The sequence below is a fragment of the Peromyscus maniculatus genome, chromosome 8 (genome assembly GCF_049852395.1).
Source record: "Peromyscus maniculatus bairdii isolate BWxNUB_F1_BW_parent chromosome 8, HU_Pman_BW_mat_3.1, whole genome shotgun sequence".
NCBI lineage: Eukaryota > Metazoa > Chordata > Mammalia > Rodentia > Cricetidae > Peromyscus > Peromyscus maniculatus.
The window spans coordinates 77,339,620-77,358,129 of NC_134859.1; the positions used below are offsets into that span (position 1 = coordinate 77,339,620).

Sequence of the window (18,510 nt, forward strand, 5' to 3'; positions counted from 1 at the left end):
CTTCCCGATCCCAGATGGTCATAATAAGATCTTTTATTCTCTTGGCAACCCCCAGATTTCAGGAGAAAACAACATTGGGGGTTCATAGCCTGCCGGCTTCAATATAACACACCCCTGTTCCTGGAAATCCCTTTAGAATGTAAGAAGCCCATTGCCTTGGGAGACTATAATGATATTTCAGGATCAATAAGGAGAGTTTGCAGTATGTACAGAGATTAAATAAAAACTTCCTGAGCATATCCTAAAAGTATGGGCCTCCCCAGACTCAGTCCAGGCCAGTTGGTTTCTGATGGCAGGGGATGTAATTTCCTTTAACAAGTGCAGATATGTGCCAGTGGTCAAGGTCCCATCCCTCCCCTGCCCATAACTTTTCCACATAGCTTTGCAATTCCAGGCACAATCTATTTCCCAGCCTCTCTAATCCAGGCTGGTCTCCTGCCTTGCACTGGCCAAAAGAATATGGGAAGAATGCTTTGGTGTTTCTGCAGCTAGGCCTAAAAGCACCATGCAGGTTTCCATTTCTTTATCAGTAGCATGTGTGCCATCACCACAAACATGTCTGGGCCAGCCTGCTGGAAGATGAAGGGTGCTGGAAAGGCCAGGGATCAGCTCAATCACCTCCTTCCTAGATGTGTGGGTCCAGCTAAGGTCAGAGCAGCCACTGACTGACTCACAGCAAATGCACATGAGTGAACAATAAATCCTTACTTGCGTATGTTCCTGAGTTTTTGCAACTGGTTAGCATTCTCATGACAGCACACGACTGACCCAGGAACTGAGCTACTGTGCATGGGGGATGTTTGCGGTCTCCTTCTCATTAAGCCAGAGGTTAAGGAGGTAACGTTCAACTGGGAAGTGAGACATGCTTAGGTTCTTTCGAATTCCAGTTCTGCCACCTGGCTAATATACATCAGGACACTTGTGAATAGAAGGACAAAATGAATTGCTCTGCCACACCCCATCAAAGTCTGTTTGGGAAAAAGAATAATTGCTCTCTCTCTCTCTCTCTCTCTCTCTCTCTCTCATTCACTCTCTTGTTCTCTCTCTCTCACACACACAGACACATACAAAGAGAGAGAGACACACAGAGAGACAGAGATAGACACAGAGACAGAGACACAGACAGGCAGAGACATACAGTGATGAAGAGACACAGAGTTGGAGAGAGAGAGAGAGAGAGATGGGGAGAGAGAGTTGGAAAAAGAGAAGGACAGAACTGGAGAAAGAGACAGAGAGAGATGGGGAGAGAGAGAGTTAGCAAGTAAGAGAGAGAGAGCGCGAAAGAGAGTTGGAGAGAGACAGAGAAGTTTTATTGGCCTCTTTCTGAGTTTTGATTTCCTTGACTACAAAAGGAGCTGAGAGTGTTGGCCACACAGCCAGGGAGAGAAATATGTGAAAAGGAATGAGACAATGTACACAGGTAAAATGTTCAGCATAATACATAGTGCCTGGAAAGAACTTGGTGAGTGATCTATATATAACCACAAATGCAGAACTGTAGATATTATGATCACAGAGACTGACTCACACATAGATTCATCCCTGTTTCTAGATCAGCGCCATCCCTCTCCTGAACCTCTGGAACCTCTGTCCTCCTAGCCAGTCTCTGTCCTTCCACCCATGCCCCAACCATGTAATCCAGCTGCCAGAAGACATTCTGCAAGCAGACAGACACCCAGGCAGGTCACCTATACTACCAAAGCTTCCAGAATCATCCACTGTCACATGTGACAACACTGAAGACCCCTGCCCCACACTAGCCCTCCCTCTGCATTCACACAGGCAAGTGCCCACTGCCTCAGGCCTGGGTACTTGGTATCCTCCCCACCTCCATTCTTCCCCTCCATTGCCTGCCTGCTCCTCTGCATTATTTTAGTTCCGGCTCCAATACCGTCTCCTCCCATCCTCGCATGTGCTTCTGCCCCACCCACCTCCCATCCAACCCCTTTGGGTTTCCTCATAGTATTCATCTCCATGCACATTATTATTATTATTATTTTTTAATAGCACTGGAACAGGGACTGATTTTTCTCATTTTTGTTTTTGGATTGCTTCTCAGGGGCATCTTTGCGTTTCAAACTCTGAAGAAGAAAAGCATTTTTAAGCGGGCATGTTTTCTTGGATACCTATGTTGTAGGGAGTTGTTCCACATGTTGCCGAGGGAAGACCACCCAAGGAGCTAGAAAGTTAGAAGAAGAAGAAGAAAAGGGGGAGCCAAGGAGACGTCAAAAGATGGGATAGAGGAAGAACCCAAAGAAGGGGCACAAGAGTAAATGAAAGAAGAAATGCAGGTTAAATAAAAAGAAAGACTGTGGGAGGGGAAAAGGAGTTAAAAGGTGGGGGCGGGGAGAAAAGAAAGAGACAGAGATAGAGAAGGTTTACCCTGGGACTGGAGAGATGGCTCTCTGGGTAAGAACACCTGCTGCGCAGCATGGAGATGATTTCAGATCACAGCATCTATGGCACAAGGACAGCAAAGCTGGGCATGCTCCTGTGGCTGCTATAACCACAGCACTGAGGGGCTGGGAAGGGGGCTTGCTGCCCTGCAGCCTAGCTCAGGGGAATGAGCAGAGAATAATACAGTAAGCCATTCATCCTTCTCTGGCCTTCCTATATATATGCACCATACTGTGTGTGTGTGTGTGTGTGTGTGTGTGTGTGTGTGTGTGTGTGTGTGTGCTCACACATGTGCCATAGGAAAGGTTTAGCCTAAGATCATACTGAAATGGGTCCTCTGTTCCCCCAGGAACTAAGAGCTTGCTAAGACTTGAATGTTTTTAAGTGTCCTGAGCCTGGGATCCTGGGCACTCATTCTGCCTGTCTGTCTACACACACACACACACACACACACACACACACACACACACCACAACACACACACACACACATATATATACATAATATATGTCTTTCTATATAAATATATATGTGTGTGTATGTGTAGTCTCCCTGCCTTTACACACACACACACACACACACACACACACACACACACACACTTTAAGCCGTCCTTGGACATGGTGCCAGGAAGTCTTCATTTTCAAGACTGCAGAATAAATACAAAGGAAGTCCCACTGTAAAGATGCCTTTGATCTCCAGGCTCTTATCCAACACCTCTATTCACTGAGTAACAGGCTGTCAGCAGAAACAAGGGTAAGCAGTAAATCTGCAGAGCCATCTGAGCCCTGGTGTGTAAACAGCAGGAGGGAGCTGCTCTCTTCCATCCAGTGTGAAGATGGATGCAATGTGTCCTGGGGGCAAGCAGGTGGGCTCCCTCCCGTGAGTATCATTGTTACTAACCGAGGGGTAACCAGGTGGAACCCTTACTTCCACCAGCTTTTCAGAAAGCTCAAGTTTAATCCTCACATTAGCGCTCTGAGGGTGGAATCACTAGGCTCCTCATTCTCTAGCTAGGGAAATAAAGGAACGGAGATCAGAACAAAAAAATCAGCTCTGAAATGCCCCATCATTTGCCAGGCATACCCAGTAACAAAATCAGATTCTTCTGACTTTCCTTCTTCACCCTGCAACAGACAAATGTACCACCTGTGTGTGGGGGGGGGCAGGGCATGAAGCCTAGCCCAGCCTCTAGGGCAAGCTAGGGGCAGCCCTGCATCCTGACTGGGCTAGGGAGTCTCTGAACAGAACCACATTGACTCATCAGCCTGCCCTGCTCAGGGGACACTGTCTCATGTCTTACAGAAGGAAAAGAAAGAGGTCATAGCGATGAGACCACTCACACTGAGTCAGTCACTCAAGTCAGCTGGACTCAGCCACCAGCCAGCCAGACCCTAAATGCATATTTCACCTCTACTTCACCCTCTCCCTCACAGGAAGCAGAGGAAGAAAGCGGGGTATCTTCAGATCCCAACATCTCCAGTCCAATGGGTGCCTCGACAAGAGCTGGTAATCCAAAGAGACAAGTACAGCCTCCTGTCATGCACACGAGCCCCAGGAAAGTCCACTCTCCACCCTTGTCCCTCCCTCCCTCCCTCCCTCCCTCCCTCCCTCCCTCCCTCCCTCCCTCCCATCCTCCCTCCCTCCCTCCCTCCCTCCATGTCATCCATCCATCTCCTCCCTGCTCTGGTTCCAGAATAGTGAGCTTCTGCAGAAAGTGGGACCACATTTGCCAAGACAACCACGGACCCACCGGGCTAGCACACCTGCCACTGTGGTCCCTCACACCGGCATATGTAAGGAACCTCTACGTAGCCAGACGCTCCTCCTCCTGAGGAGACAGGATTCCTGAAGGGCATCACATATACCTTCTGTACATAAACAAAAAGTTGGCTTACAGGTCACTTCATGGGGAAGAAGTGTTTCATATCTACACTCTTTAGGGTTAGCATGACGATTAATGTTTGGTGTGGGTAGAATGCTATTGGGAGGCTCTCACTCATGCCTAGGGGACCTTGTCCCCTATCCTAGAGGAGGGAGCATCACTCATCAGAAATGCAGACAAATCAGGGCTTTTCACCCACAGAGCTTGGGGCTAGTCACGCTACCCTGAAGAGTCCTACCCACCCCCTACCTGTGAATTGGGTTGAGACAACACTGCTCCCCTCTCCTGGAACCCTGGGACATACAGAAAGAAGAAAGGCCCTGAGTACGTCTGGAGCCTGAACCTCTCTCCTGCCATGCCCCTGGCACCCATTTCCTCCAGCCCTAGCCTTGCTAAGCCTGTTAGATACCACCAAGTGTGACCCTGTGCTCAGGACAAGCACTTTGTCCTGGGGCTGTGTATCAGCACTCGGAGTGGCCCTGACTTGACTCGGCAGCTTCTAGCTTGGCAGGAGCTTGGCCCGGAGGATTAGCGAGGCCTCTCATTCCAAGGGTGTTTGTCACCAGGCCTCTTGCCAGAGCTGTCAGCAAAATCTGCTTTCTTGAACCCGCTGAGCGAGCGGTCGGTGGGACCAGAGCTCACAACCACAGCCTGGCAGAAAGAAGCCAGTCGGGTGGGGAGGGAACAGATGTTTCAACTAGAGGTCAGAGTGTGTGTGGCCCTGGGCCTTCCCATTTTTATCATCAAGAAGAGGAGGGCACCCTCTGTCTGCTCTTCCCTAGGCTGAGGACCTCTCCCAGACCTGGGTGGGGGCGTCACAGAGAAGTCAGCATATAGGGCTCTGTGGGTTCTCTATAGCCTGCACTCCAGGAGGCCGCTAAGGAACTCACAGTGCCAGCAGTACTGAGTACCAGCGTGAGTTCCATTTGGGATCTTGCAGCTCTGAAGCCCTAGAATGGGGGAAATTCTAGAAAGGTGGATACAGAGGCTATGGATAGGGTGGAAAACAATGCCCACCCCCATCCCATACCTATTCTCTGTCCCACACTGCATCCCAATGTTCCGAACTACATAAAAATGGGGCAATATCCTAGTTCCTGCCATACTTGTGGGGAACGGTGCGGGGGGGGGGGGGGGGGGGGTAGGGCTAAGTCCTGGGGAATGAAAGATGAAATCAGGTAGCCAGTTGCTGGCTGGCTCAAACTCTGTAAACTGTTTGGCATAACAGTGGCCCCTCTTAAAAGGGAGCAGCCAGATCCCTCTTCCCACCGCTGCTGTGGGGGCAGAGGTGTAGAAAAGAACCGCCATTCCAAGCTGCCTTTCAACAACCCCACATAATAAAGGACAAGTCAAAGGGTCCAGTGGAGTGGGAAAAATGGAGCTAGACCACAGTCAACCCACTACAGAGCCCCTTGTGGTATGCAAGGTGACAATGGCCATCAATGCCACCGTATCTCCGCAGAGGGAGGGGGTGGGGATTCTGCTCTCAGCATGAACACCTAGACCTTCTTGGATATCTGCTGCCCGTCTCTGACCTCATTCTGCCCCTCTGCCAACCCTGTGAAATGGGTAGGACTAAATGGGTACATTTTACTGGTAGAGAAATCGAGCCAGTAAGCAATCTACCTGACTCCCCCTAGGCCGGGCGACCTCCTTATCGCGCAGGGGAAATGAGCTGGCCCATACCTGCAGTCTATTTTCGGAAAGCGGCTCTTCCCGTTTTCAACGGCAGTCCCCACCGCTAGCATCCACGCTGCCTAGGTCCCCGGAGACTCTTTAATCGCTGGAGTTGGTGGAAATGTGCAGGCCTAGCCATTTAAAACCTGCCGTTTACAAAAGTGCTGCCAGGGTTAGTTATTACACGGACGGCTTTCCTTTGGGCTACGTGCAAATTTTGGTTTGGATCTAGAAGGGGGCCGCGAGGCCGGAGAGCCGAGGGAGAGACCGGTGTTGGCTTTTTGTCCATTCCGAACCTAGACTCGAACCGCAGACAAAGGGCCCATGAGCTCCACCCTGACACCCTTGCTCTCTCCCCACCTCACCCCCACCCCAGCCAAATTAAACAAGACAGGAAGGAAAATAGGATTGTTTGAGACATCCACTTCTGGATAACATGAATAGCACTCAGGTGTGTCCCTGGCATCTCAAGGAGCGCTACAAATCCCCCCCACCCCCCGCCACGAGGCACGAAGTTTGCCCCCCCCCCCTCCCGGTAAACGTGCTTTCCCGCCTAAACCGCCTTGTCTTGGCTTTTGTCCAAGTGCTCTCTGCAACTCCCCTGCACTGAAGTTCACACAGAGTGCTAAATGAACTGCTGCCCGCCAGTCAGTGTCTCCAGCCTCACCGTCATCAGCCTGGATGCGTTCAAGCCCAGATCACCTCCCGCTCCCACTGACCTTCACCCTTCCTGCAGGGCTCCTCGTGCCTGGAAACTGGCTGTTTCTCAACGCTGTCCGGCCTTAAACTTTAACCATCTACTCTCAGGCAGAAAGGAGAAATGAGCCATGGCTTGGATTCCAAGGACCCTCTTCTCAGTATGGGAACCTTGGGAGTAACGCCCTGAACGTCAGTTTGCACTCCCATGAGATAATGAGACAGAAGCCAAGAGGCTAGTCCAAGCTCCCCCTGGGTGCAGTCATAAATATAGTCCAGTACAGTCTCTTGCTTGTGTTTTGGAGCCCTGTCGTGGGCTGGATGCAGGCCTGTTTATATAGGACTTGGACGACCAAGCTATATTTGTACCTGATCTTTCTGCCATCTGCTATTCCAACAGAACATCTTCATGATCCAAGGCAGCCCATAATGTTCCAGTGCCTCTTCGTCCCAGCCCTTTGGTGGATGACTTCCATGGTGAGGCGTATCGCCCCTGCCTTGTACAATCTGCCCAAGGCAAACCGTTGTCTTGCCTTCGAACACTTGTGTTCATCTCTCTCCAGTTTTCTTTGTCCTGTCACCTAACAAGTCCTGATCCCAGCCCTCCACCTCCCCTGAACTACGACAAAGTTAGCTGAGGTTAGGGCAAACCGATCTCTCTCGGGATACTATCTATGCCATTTTGCACTTAACACACACGCCAACCTGGAGTTTCTATCATATTAACTGTCTCTTGACGTTTAAGTAATTACCAGTTCTCAAACTTGATTGTAAATCTTTTCAGGCAAGACCGTATCCATGACTTATACAAGAAAGTAATAAATGCTTATTGATTTAAAAAAATGTGTTTGTTTTAAATACTTTTATTGGGTGCCTATTGTGGACTGGGTTCTGAGAACATAAAAAGGAAATCCAAACTCTACGAACATGCAGTCTGGCTGTGGAGACTGCTAGTACACGGATGATTAGAGTACAGGGTGTTAAGTGATTGAAAGAACTCTGTCCAAAGAGCCAAAGGTTACAGTTGAAAGGTTGCTTATTCATCTCTCTTTGGAGGGAGTACAGGACATTAGGAAACGCTTTTCAAAGGGAGCTGGCATCTATGCTAGGCCAAGCTCTGGAAACGGGCCAGAAAGTAAACAGATGAAGAGCAAGGGGAAAGGAACCGAACACATGAAGATTCCAGACACAGGAGAAGTCACACACCAGCTGGAGTTCAGGGGCAAGAAGTGGGGACTGAGAGCCAAGAATAGTTAGAGATGGTCAGATTTTACCATCCAGGAAATGGGGGCCAGCTGGAGAGACTGGAACAAGAACATCACCGGCATGGCTCTTTTCTGGAAGATGGATGTGGCTATTGCATGGGGGCGGGGTTAGGAGAGAACCAGAATGGGTGAGGGTCCACACACACCAGGGGCAGAAACCTCATTACTGATGTGGGATAAGGATGAGTTTCAGCCAACTGCATAGGAAGAGGAGAAGGAGAGGGTGATGGTAACGTGGCTACCTGGACAGGAAGGAGGTGTTATCATTCACTGGTGAGGGAATAGGCAGAGTGAAAACATTCAGAGGAAGAGGCAGAGTCTCGTGGCCCCATCTGCCTGCAGATGCCTGATGGAGCAGCCTCGAGGCCATGCACCGCAGGTTTATGGGTCGATTTAGGTGTCTGAAGAGCTGTGTTAACCGGTTACAGATGTACTGATCTTGAGGCCTCTCCAGGAGAGAACACACAGCAGCAAGAAAGTCAAAGAAAAGATCCTGGGGAAGGGACACTGACTCTTCAGGGACAGGCAGAAGAGGGGACTCAGAGCAGCACACTTAGAAAAGGCTACCAGCTCTTTCACAAAACAGAAACGGGACGGACCAAAGAGAGATGCTCCTGACTACACTTTCAATCACTCAGGAGCAGTTACCACCAGTCCTCATGAGTAAGCCGCGACCATATCACCTCCATTAAACAAGAAAGAAACAGTTCAAGCTGAGTGTGGAGGGACACACCTATATAACCCAGCACTGGTAAGTGGAGTAGAAGGTGGCCAGTTCAAGGCCAGTCTGGGCTGGTAGCCAGATTCTGTTTTTTAAAAAAAAAACTAAGCCAACTAGACAAACAATGTAACTGAACGAATTAAGTCCTTTGCTGAAGCTTAAATGGTGTGTTGAAAGAGGCTATATTCAAAGTTAAGGCTAACTCCAAAGTCCTTTCTTCCTACACCTCCACTCCCACACACCCAAGCCCATCAAAGATATCACTAACACAAACAGCTAATGCCAGACAATTTCCTTCAAGCAACACTCACATGGCTCCTGCATGAGGCAGGGATGCTGGGGCTCTCGCATGTGTCTTGGGATGTCGGGTGTCTGCATCTCTGCAGGGAAACCCAGAGAGATGCTCCTAAGAGCATCTTAATAGGCTGAAAAACCTAGTTTGATAAAGGTGCCTCTTTTTACTGCATAGTAAACCTAAGGTCTCACGTTGCTACTCCATCTTTTTATGTGTTTTTATATCTAGGTCTGGAGAATGATGTTATGGAAGAAGAAAGAACGGCAAGTGAAATGTCTGTAGAGACATCCTCTGTGGTCTGCTATCAGGGCCATCTGCCCCCTAGGTTGCGAAAATACCACAGAATAATGGTCATTCCCTCACTATATATTTGTCATTGATAATTCTGAAAGATTATGGAACCTGTGTAGTTAGGCGGAGGGAGTTTCAGGGGTAGAAGTTGGTGATATGCTTAGTCAGGAATATGGATCTCAGAGGACAAGCTGAGTTAATTCCACAGGGGCACCTGGTGCCTAAACAAAATGGATTTCATGTTTCCAAGATCTCAAGGTGAACTATCTCTCCAATGCTTTTGCACTCGGTGACAGACAGGTTAGTCTCATGCATGTATTCAATGCCCAAGTCTTCTTGTGCTAAATGGTATGTATTTGGATGTGTGTATTCTTCATTGCATGGGGGACATCATGGAAATCTACAGCTCCATCGTCAGTCCCTGGGGCAGTAGGAAAGGGAATATTATAGAGCCACATGTCTATTACAAATACCTATTATCTGAATCAACAGTCATGGAGGACATAGCTGATTTTTACATTCAGATGCAAGCCAAGATTCGGAGAAAGGCCTACTTGGACTTTCCAAATACATTCAAGTCTTTCATGAGAGGAAAACTGTTTAACAGCCATGGATACAGCAAGCAAGAAAAATGAGGGGGCTTCTTAAATCTCTTCTTAACATGTAAATAGGAACGAGGGGTACAGGCAAATCCTCACACATATATCTAAGCATACAGTAGTTCAGCTTTGCCCTATGGCCATGCCGCTCTCTCATACATACATGAGAACAATTTTCCACACCAGACAATTTCTTAGAAATGTGTTATTTCAGTTGAAATTTCCCAGCTTGCACTAAGATTAGCCAAACTGAACCCATCTGGCTTCTGCATAATGTAGTCTGTGCAGAAACCTTCATGGGACAAACGCTGCTTTTCTCTTTCACAGACACAAGGTGAGGTCTGTGTGCATCTTGGTAAACAGAAACCAGCATTGAGTCATCACCAGGCAGTTGGATCATCCATGCTGTGGCTCCCTTTCAGCTCCTCTTGCTCATGCCCATCAGGACTGTGCACCAAAAAGAAGCCCCATCTTAGTCTCTACATTTCCATGGACCAAGAGCATCCCAGAGCTTCCAAATCCCATTTGTCAGGCCAGGGTGTTGACAGGTAACACTCTATTTGGTGTATGCTTCCTACAGAAAAGCCCCTATCAAAATCAATCTTTACCTAACCGTGGGAATGAGTTGAATGAAGAGAAAACCATTTTTTTAAGGCTATGCTGAGCTTCATGGTTATTTGACTACCAACTTGACATGACGGAGAATCACACGGGACCACAGTCTTACTGAGGAATTGTCTAGACCAGGTTGGCCTGTGTGTATGTCTGTAGGGGGTTGTCTTGATCGTTAACTGGTGAAGGAAGGTCTGCCATGAATGTGTGCAGCACACTTCCCTAGGCAGGGGGTCCTGCACTATACAAGGCAGGAGAATGCTAGATGAAGCAGGCCAGCAAGCAAGGATCCACATGTTTATTTTCTCTCTTCTCCTGGCTGTGGATATGATGCCTGAAGTTCCGGCCCTGACTTCCCTGCAGTGATGGTCTAAAACTTGGAATTGTAAGCTAAATAAACCCTTTCTTCCATGAAGTTGCTTTTGGACAGTTTTCTTACAACAACATTAAAGAAAGAAGAACACTAGGAAAACCCTAGGTAGGAGGGGGCAGGAGGAAGTTCTCTCAGAAGGAAAAAGAAAGAAGCCCGGTATGGGGGCTCATGCCTATAATACCAACTTATAACACCATCTCATGCTTATAACACCATCTCATGCTTATAACACCAGCCATCCTCATGCCTAGAACACCAGCCATTCTTTTATTCAGAAGTCTGAAGCAGGAAGATCAGAAGCTCAAGGCCAGGTTGAGCTACATAACAAGCTTAAGGCCAGCCTGGGCAATGTGGTGAGGATCTGTCTCCAAAAAAGTAATAAAATTGTGCAGGTGACACAGCTCAGTGACAAAGGAGAGGGTTTGTCTGTCATGTGTGATGCTCTGGTTTAATCCCCAGTACTGAAATAGGAAAGGACAAAAAGAAAGAAATGCTATTAGGTGAAGATGAATGGTCTCTTTCTCTGTCTCTGTCTGTCTGTGTTTCTGTGTCTGTGTCTCTGTGTGTCTGTCTGTCTGTCTGTCTCTCTCTCTCTGTGTGTGTGTGTGTGTGTGTGTGTGTGTGTGTGTGTGTGTGTGTGTTTTAAGTGTGCACTGTGAGGGAGAGAGTGAGCAGATAGAGGCTTCAGAGCAGCTCGGAGGACAGAGACTCCCCGGAGAGAATGAGGTGGTACAGCCTCAAAGGACAGGATCAAAGAACTGAAGGCTAGTGATGTTTGTGTGAAACGGGCTGCACAGAAGACAGTGACTAGTGTGAGTCTTCGGGTGGATGACATTTTCTGTGTCTCTCAATGTTTTGAGTTACCTAAGCAAGAGAAAGAAGAGACTTTGAAGTTCTGAAGGTGGCAAGCTTTGCATCAACCTGGGGCACTTCATATTGCAATAAAAGCAAAGAGTGTTAACCTTTAACATCTGCAAACTAGCTACTTCTAAGGAATCTGAGGCCATGACTTTTCCTTAAGAGACCGTACAAAGAAAAAAAATGCATTGTTACTAAACATTTACAACAGAGAGGAAAGTATCCAACAGAACCTAGGCAGCATTTCTCTGGTCCTTGTTGTTTCAATATACCATGTTTATGGATAGAGATTCATTTAATGCCATGTCTGTCTAAATGGGGATGTCCCGCGTAGTGGGAATTTCAGAAGAAATACATCATTCTGTTTCTCCCAACTCACAACAGCGCACGAGCTCTTGCTTTTTGGATCCCAAAGGATGACCACGTAATTACCCTTACTCTCTACTCATGGCTCATATTCTCCATCTTGTTCGAGATCCACCTATGAGGCTCTGAGGAACACTGAGGTAACACTGACGTCCAGCACCCCTCCCAGCTCAATCAGAAGATCTGAAAATGTGGCCTGGGCTCTCTGATTTCTCTTTTCAATGAAAGAGGAAAGAGATTTCTTACATGCTTCCAGTGGGAGTGTGAATTGGTTCTCTTCCTCTGGAGCCTACACATTTCCATCCAGCATTTCCACATCTAGGAATTAAATTTTAGGTCTACCACAAACGTGAACGATGGCATCTGTGTAAGAAACCGATCTAAATGCCTAGAAGCAACGACGAACCACTGAACACCCAGACAACGGGACTCCATGCAGCTGGCAGATCTCTATGTGCTAATAAGGGTAGTTCTCCAACAGATATTAAAAAGGCAAGTTGTGCAACACCACGTGCCAGATGCATATAAGTATATATACATATATTTTCATGTCCCCAAACACACGATATACACACACCCACCCACCCCACACACATATATATGTATATATGTATATGCTTACAAAGGCAAAGAAACTCTCTGGAAAAGCATGCAAGAGATGGTAGGAAGCCAATCTGGAAATAGGCTGTAAGAACTTAAGCTATATTGCTGTATAGTCTGACTTTAAGAACGACCCTGCAGTACTTTTTTAATGGAATATTTTTAAAAATGTCAAGAATCGCCACTAGTTAATTATTCTCCTGTGAGGCCAACTTTACGAACTACTAAAGTAGCCAAAGAGGCCTCGGCTTGCAAACCAAAGCTTGCCTCCAACCATGCCTCCAACCACGTTATACAAGGATTCGTCGGAAGGTGGCGCATCAGAGGCAAGCACCGAGGTCTTTGAAACTCATCCCAGCCAATTTTCCATTAACCCAAATCTTTCTGCCACTCGAAAGTCTATTTTACTTATGTCCCCGAAGCATTCCGTGCTACTGCTTATAACAAAGGCGGTGTACACTCATGGAGGCCATATGCATTTATGTTTTTCATGGAAATCCACAGGCTACTCCACGCTTTCCAGTATGGGGAGATGCATCCTGAAGAGTTGGCAAGCCGGCTCGGGTTCCCTCTCCCTCACCGTTTCCCTGTAGCCTCCTAGCTGGTTTGCTAACCGTGTCCTTATCTTATTCCAGGGTCAATTTCACAAAGACCGGCTGCAGTGAGCCACGTGGGGCATTTGTCCTTTTGAATTTGTCCAGACCTTTGGCCCAGAGCAGGAGATAGGCGGGCACAGGAGAGTACAGGGCAAAAGCCACAAGCTACCCTGCCCTCCCACAGACACTGACTCTCTAGAAGTGGGCGTGTTGCCACAGCGACTTCTAAATCGTATCAATTATGCCGCCTCTAACCTCCCAACAGCTTCTTTAAACACACCATGTTTGAGACACATGCTTTGGCGCCCTGGGAGTGCTGACACGGGCCCCACACTATGCCACGAACTCTTCCTTCATCCGGGGAAAGAGAGCCAGTCAGGTGGAGTGTATTAACCACCACTTTCATATTTTTTCCCCTCTTTTCCTCTCTGACCCACGTCCTCTGTCCTATAACCCTCTGAATGGTTCTTGCCTGTGATTCACTGGTGCGGATTGGCTATTTTCCCCTACACATGACTGGTACACTGTTAATGCCTGTTAGGAAAAACTCATTAAGTCTCGTAAAACCCATTCAGTCGGAAATCCTTCCTGTCGACTGATGGATTCTGTTTTTGCTTATTCTTCACCACGTTGAGGACAGAACTGAGGATCATCTCTGCTATTCCCTCTTTTACCTGTGCAGAGATTATCATTCATGTCTCCCTCCCCCCTCTTATCACACTCCAGTCACGATGATTTTTCTCCTTTGCACCCCACAGGCTTTAGCAGCTCAAAGGATGGCATCTTCCTTCTATCTCAACTGTAGACGCCCAGCTCAGCGCACCGTAAACAGTTGGCTCTGAATAAACGTGAGGTCAGAACCGAATGGAAGCAGCTCTAAATGAATATCCACAGTCTCTAGGCTTCCCCTCATTTTTGCTGTCACTAAGCAACCGGGGAAATGATGTGATGGCCACGCCTTTAACTTGAAGGCGATACCTGAAATCCATATATCCACACACGCGTTTGATAAAGAGCAAGACTCCCAGACTGTCTTTTGAGCTCTTGTTTTTTTTTTTTTTCAGATCCACAAATCACATGGGAAGAGAGGCTTCCATCTGGAGAGAAGCACTGAGGGCCTGCACAGGAAAGCTGTCACATTCCCCGAGTCCTCACCAGGCAGCCTGACATCTGGTCCACACTCGGGGAAAAGAGGCCACATCCTCACAGGCAGAGCTATTTTTGCATTCTGAGTTGTCGAAGCCTCACTCGCTCGTACAACTTGCCTTACACACAGGAAGAGGAAGGAAACTAATATTTACCAAGCGAGGCTGCATGTCCTGTGCTGCCTCCCGTCAGCATCTCTGAAGAAGCTACTTCCTTGGCGTGCATCTGGAAGGAACCCTCACCAGGTATATCACAGGGAAATAGATGGATAGGGACATTGAAAAAGTGCCTCTCTCTCCCTCCCATATCTCCCTGAGGGCTAAACCCACAGCTGATGTCCAACAAAGCCAGGTATTGATGCATGTGTCTCACTAAGGACCTACATGCATGTGTCCATACAAGAGAAACCTATTCATGAAAGAAGGAGGCTCTCTTGACTATATCCACATATCATCTGTGGCACTGGGCAGTGTGGGTTGTGACTTGTTTGACTATGCTGGGAGCTGGGCACCCGTGGCCTCAGAGGCGCAACATCATTCCACATTCCTAACTCCCCCTCGGCCATTCCTACATATTGCTTGATTGCCAAGTCAAGTTCTTCATCCCGGGTACATCTCTGCTGCTATTATGTCAGAAGGAACTGAGGTTTTGCAAATTGTACAAAAGCACAGAATTCACTTTTAAACTAAACCTTCATGATTTAAACATAAACCTTGTGCTTTGCAAGCTGGTCTGGCTGTCCTTTAAAATTAGATTCTCTGGTTGCTGGTTGAAGAGAGCCTAGGACTCGAGAGATGCTGCCAGATCCAAACATCCTTTTCCCCTCTGTCCCTCCACATTCAGGATCCTAGAACCTAGCCAGCCACCATGCCATACCATGGACACAGGTGCGCCGATAGCGCCCGACATTCTGCTCTCTCCTGCGGGCAGAGAGCCCTCTCCTGAACAGTGGAGGAGGCCACAGCGACCTAACATAGAGCCCCGGCGCCAGATGGGGGCACGACATCCTGTCCCAGCCCTGCCAGCTGACTGCTCTCTCTCTCCTATTCTGCTCACTTTCTCTGGGTCTCATCTGTAAGAGGACAGCAACAGCAGTACCAATCTAATGCTAACGCTAGCAATACCCAGGGGTGGCTTTGGAGTTTAATGAGCTAACACATATAAAACTGTGTAGCCTGGCGCCCGAACTATCCTAAGCACAAAAGAAGAGGCTAAGTAACTAGGGAGCTGTTCCTTTTCTACCTCCTGCCGGATAGAAGGTTGAAATTTGGAGTAGAGGGTACACGGTGTCTTGCCGGAGTAAGGGTTTCCCAGGCAGAAGGGAACAGGAAAGCTCTGTCCCCCATCAAGGGACCAAGGATGAGAGGTCCCTTCCTCTCCTTAACATATGGGTGAACCGAGGCACGGTGCACATGGGAAGGATGAACGACTCCGGCTGCTGCCGGAGACTCCCATTCCACTCCCTGGCATGGCCCCGTGGGATGGGATGGCAGGCTCAGGATGGATACAGGGAGGACTGCGGACATCCGAAAGAAGCAGCTGACCCTTCCACCTAGGGGGACACTGCAGTAGTGGCCGCTGTTAAATTGTGAAATGGTTCTCTTCAGCACTGGGCACATCTGTTCCCATGTCAACCGTTGGATGGTGTGGAGAGACTCACCATTTTGTAAGCCAGTCAGACCCTACACACAAAGAAGCTGCAACTGGCATGTCTATAGAGAAGTGCTTGCCTTTATCTATTAATCAAAGAAGTGTAACTTGATGGTGTGTGTGTGTGTGTGTGTGTGTGTGACTATATCAGGTTTTTATGTGGGTGGTAGGAGATTTGAACTCAGGTCCTAAAGCTTGTAAAGCAAGCACTTTACCAATTAAGGCATTTTCTTAACCCTTGGTAGATAGTTACTAAAAAAATGAAAAAGAAAAGAAAAGCACATCCTCTTCTCTTAGCCCACTCTGTCTACTTGCCCAGTTAAATCCCAGCTAAGAACTTGTTGGGTGGGTTCTAAGAACTCTTAACTGGGGATCTGGGTACATGCAGGTGGAGCAGCTGACTTCCAGACATGCCTCTGTGATGAAAAGGTGGAGAATTGGAGTTGGATATCCACCTGGATTTGCAAGCATAGAAATTCTCTGCTCTCAGAGGTTTCTTCTTTCTTGCCTGTTTATACAGTAAATCAGAAGATAATGACATGTAACAAAAGCAGATCATGAAAGTGTCATGCATGGAGGATCCCAGGGCCTGTCATTGCATCAGCGGTGGGAGACTATACTTGACCTCCTCCGAGACCCACCGGCTAAGGAGCACCCAGTGGCTCGCTGCACCTTCAGGACCTTTTGTAAACACCTACCGTGTTGAAAAAAAAATTCTACTGGCACAAGCATCCACTTAAAACCATTTCTAACCAAAGCAGGGGTCTTTGATGTATCCCTCACTCATTCACCTACTGATTCCTGGCTACCAATTCTGGTGGAAAACATGTGCCGAGGAGTTATCAACAAAAACCTAGTCAAAGGATTGGCAAGGTCTCATTATGAAACATGGAGAGCCTCGGGGAGCCTAGGAGATCAGTTTCCACAAATCTTTTCTTATGAAAAGGCAAAAATCCTGCAAGCTTCAAGTTTAACACTGGTAAAAGGCAGGACACAATCCCAGTCCTACAACCTTAATGACTGATTCTTAGTCCAGGCACCGTCTGAATAATAATTGTCCTATTGCTATAATGTTCCAAAGATATACATTGTTACTTGTGAAATGAAATTACATTCCCCAAACACTCCCTAAGTGGGATAGAGGTCAATGGTCTTTCCCTAAGTGGCAAATAGTAACTAGCCAGGTATTCATTTACCAGGCCAAGTACACTGAGAAGATAATCCACACATTCACAGTGGAGAATTGGCGCTTGATGTTGACAAGTGACTGACTCTCCATCCTCTCTCAGAGATTTTGTCAAGTAGCCCCCCACCTGCCCCCACCAACAATGTGACAGGTTTGAGGGTGCCTCTCAGTGGTCAAGTGTATGCTCAGGACATATGGAACCGTGGTTCAATCTCCGGTCTCCTCAAAAAGAAAGTAAGACTTAAAAATGCCCCAGTCTCACATATGAAGGGAAGGGGGCGTGGCTCTGAATAGATTTCTGACCTTCCACTATTCCTCAACACTTGCAGATCTCTTGGAAGGCACAAGGTGACGTCATCTCCCGGATAACCTGATTTAACCCTACCGGGAATGACTAGAGCGATGCCCACAGCGTTTATTCTGTGAAGCAGCACTCTCTTTCCTACTCACTGACTTAATGCACCCAGCAGCCATGTGCGAACCCTGGCATTATTTTTAAAGCTAATTACCAACAGGTTTCCAGGCGGGTGGATGGGTCTCTGGCACCTGCCTTCTGCAAAGCAAGCAAAGGCTTCACCAGGAGCTGGCCAGCAAGAAGCTGCAGCCTGGCTCTGAGAGTCTAGGCATCCTCTATGAGAGGAGGGGGGCGGGCGGCGGCTCCCAGGGGCTACCTGGCCTAGGAAACAACAGCCAGACACATGCATCTGCCAAGGAAGGTTCTCTAGGTCCCTATTAGTTGCTGCTTGGCCACACAGTACTGACAGAAAGTGCAACCTTCCCAAGTTTCAAATGTTAGAACGAGAGCAAGGCTTGGCCCTTGAGAAATCTTTATGTAGCTTCTGGGTGGGGGTGAGGGCGAAGACAGAGTTTCTTTTCACAGAGAGGGGTCTAGCTCATTAGGGAATAAAGAGGTCCATACTATGCCAGCAAATGCCTTTTAGCCATTCTGATCTTTCTTAAAGGAGATTTCAAATTCCCAAGCCAACTTCATCACACAGACTCAAGTTTGGCTTCAGGTTGTCACTTTACAAGGAGCAACCGAGGAAGATTACTCAAATTAGACTTCCTTTCTTCTGATTCCTCAGTTTCGGAGTTAGGCATTTTGTTTTACTGGAGGCAGACTAGTGAACGCGGTCCCGGAGAATATGGAGGTGGGGAGAGGAGCAGTATAGGGCAGGCGGGGTACTGCAGCGTGCTGGAGAACAACGGGGGGAATGAAATAAAAATAGACAAGGGAGGGAGAAGGGAATGGAAGAGGTCTGTTTGTTTATTTTCATAGCATTTACCATTCCAAAGG

At 47.9% G+C, this 18,510-nt stretch overlaps 1 protein-coding gene and 1 long non-coding RNA gene across 5 annotated transcripts in view; one reads left to right on the forward strand and one right to left on the reverse strand.

Annotated features, from left to right (window-relative positions):
• Hlf (HLF transcription factor, PAR bZIP family member) overlaps positions 1-18,510 on the reverse strand; it is a 57,218-nt gene that overhangs the window by 18,083 nt on the left and 20,625 nt on the right. The gene's annotated exons all lie outside the window — the stretch shown is intronic.
• On the forward strand, positions 13,389-17,946 carry LOC121831421 (uncharacterized). Its single transcript, XR_006074844.2, has 3 exons — positions 13,389-13,610; positions 13,990-14,084; positions 14,296-17,946. It is a non-coding gene; the product is annotated as an uncharacterized LOC121831421 (long non-coding RNA).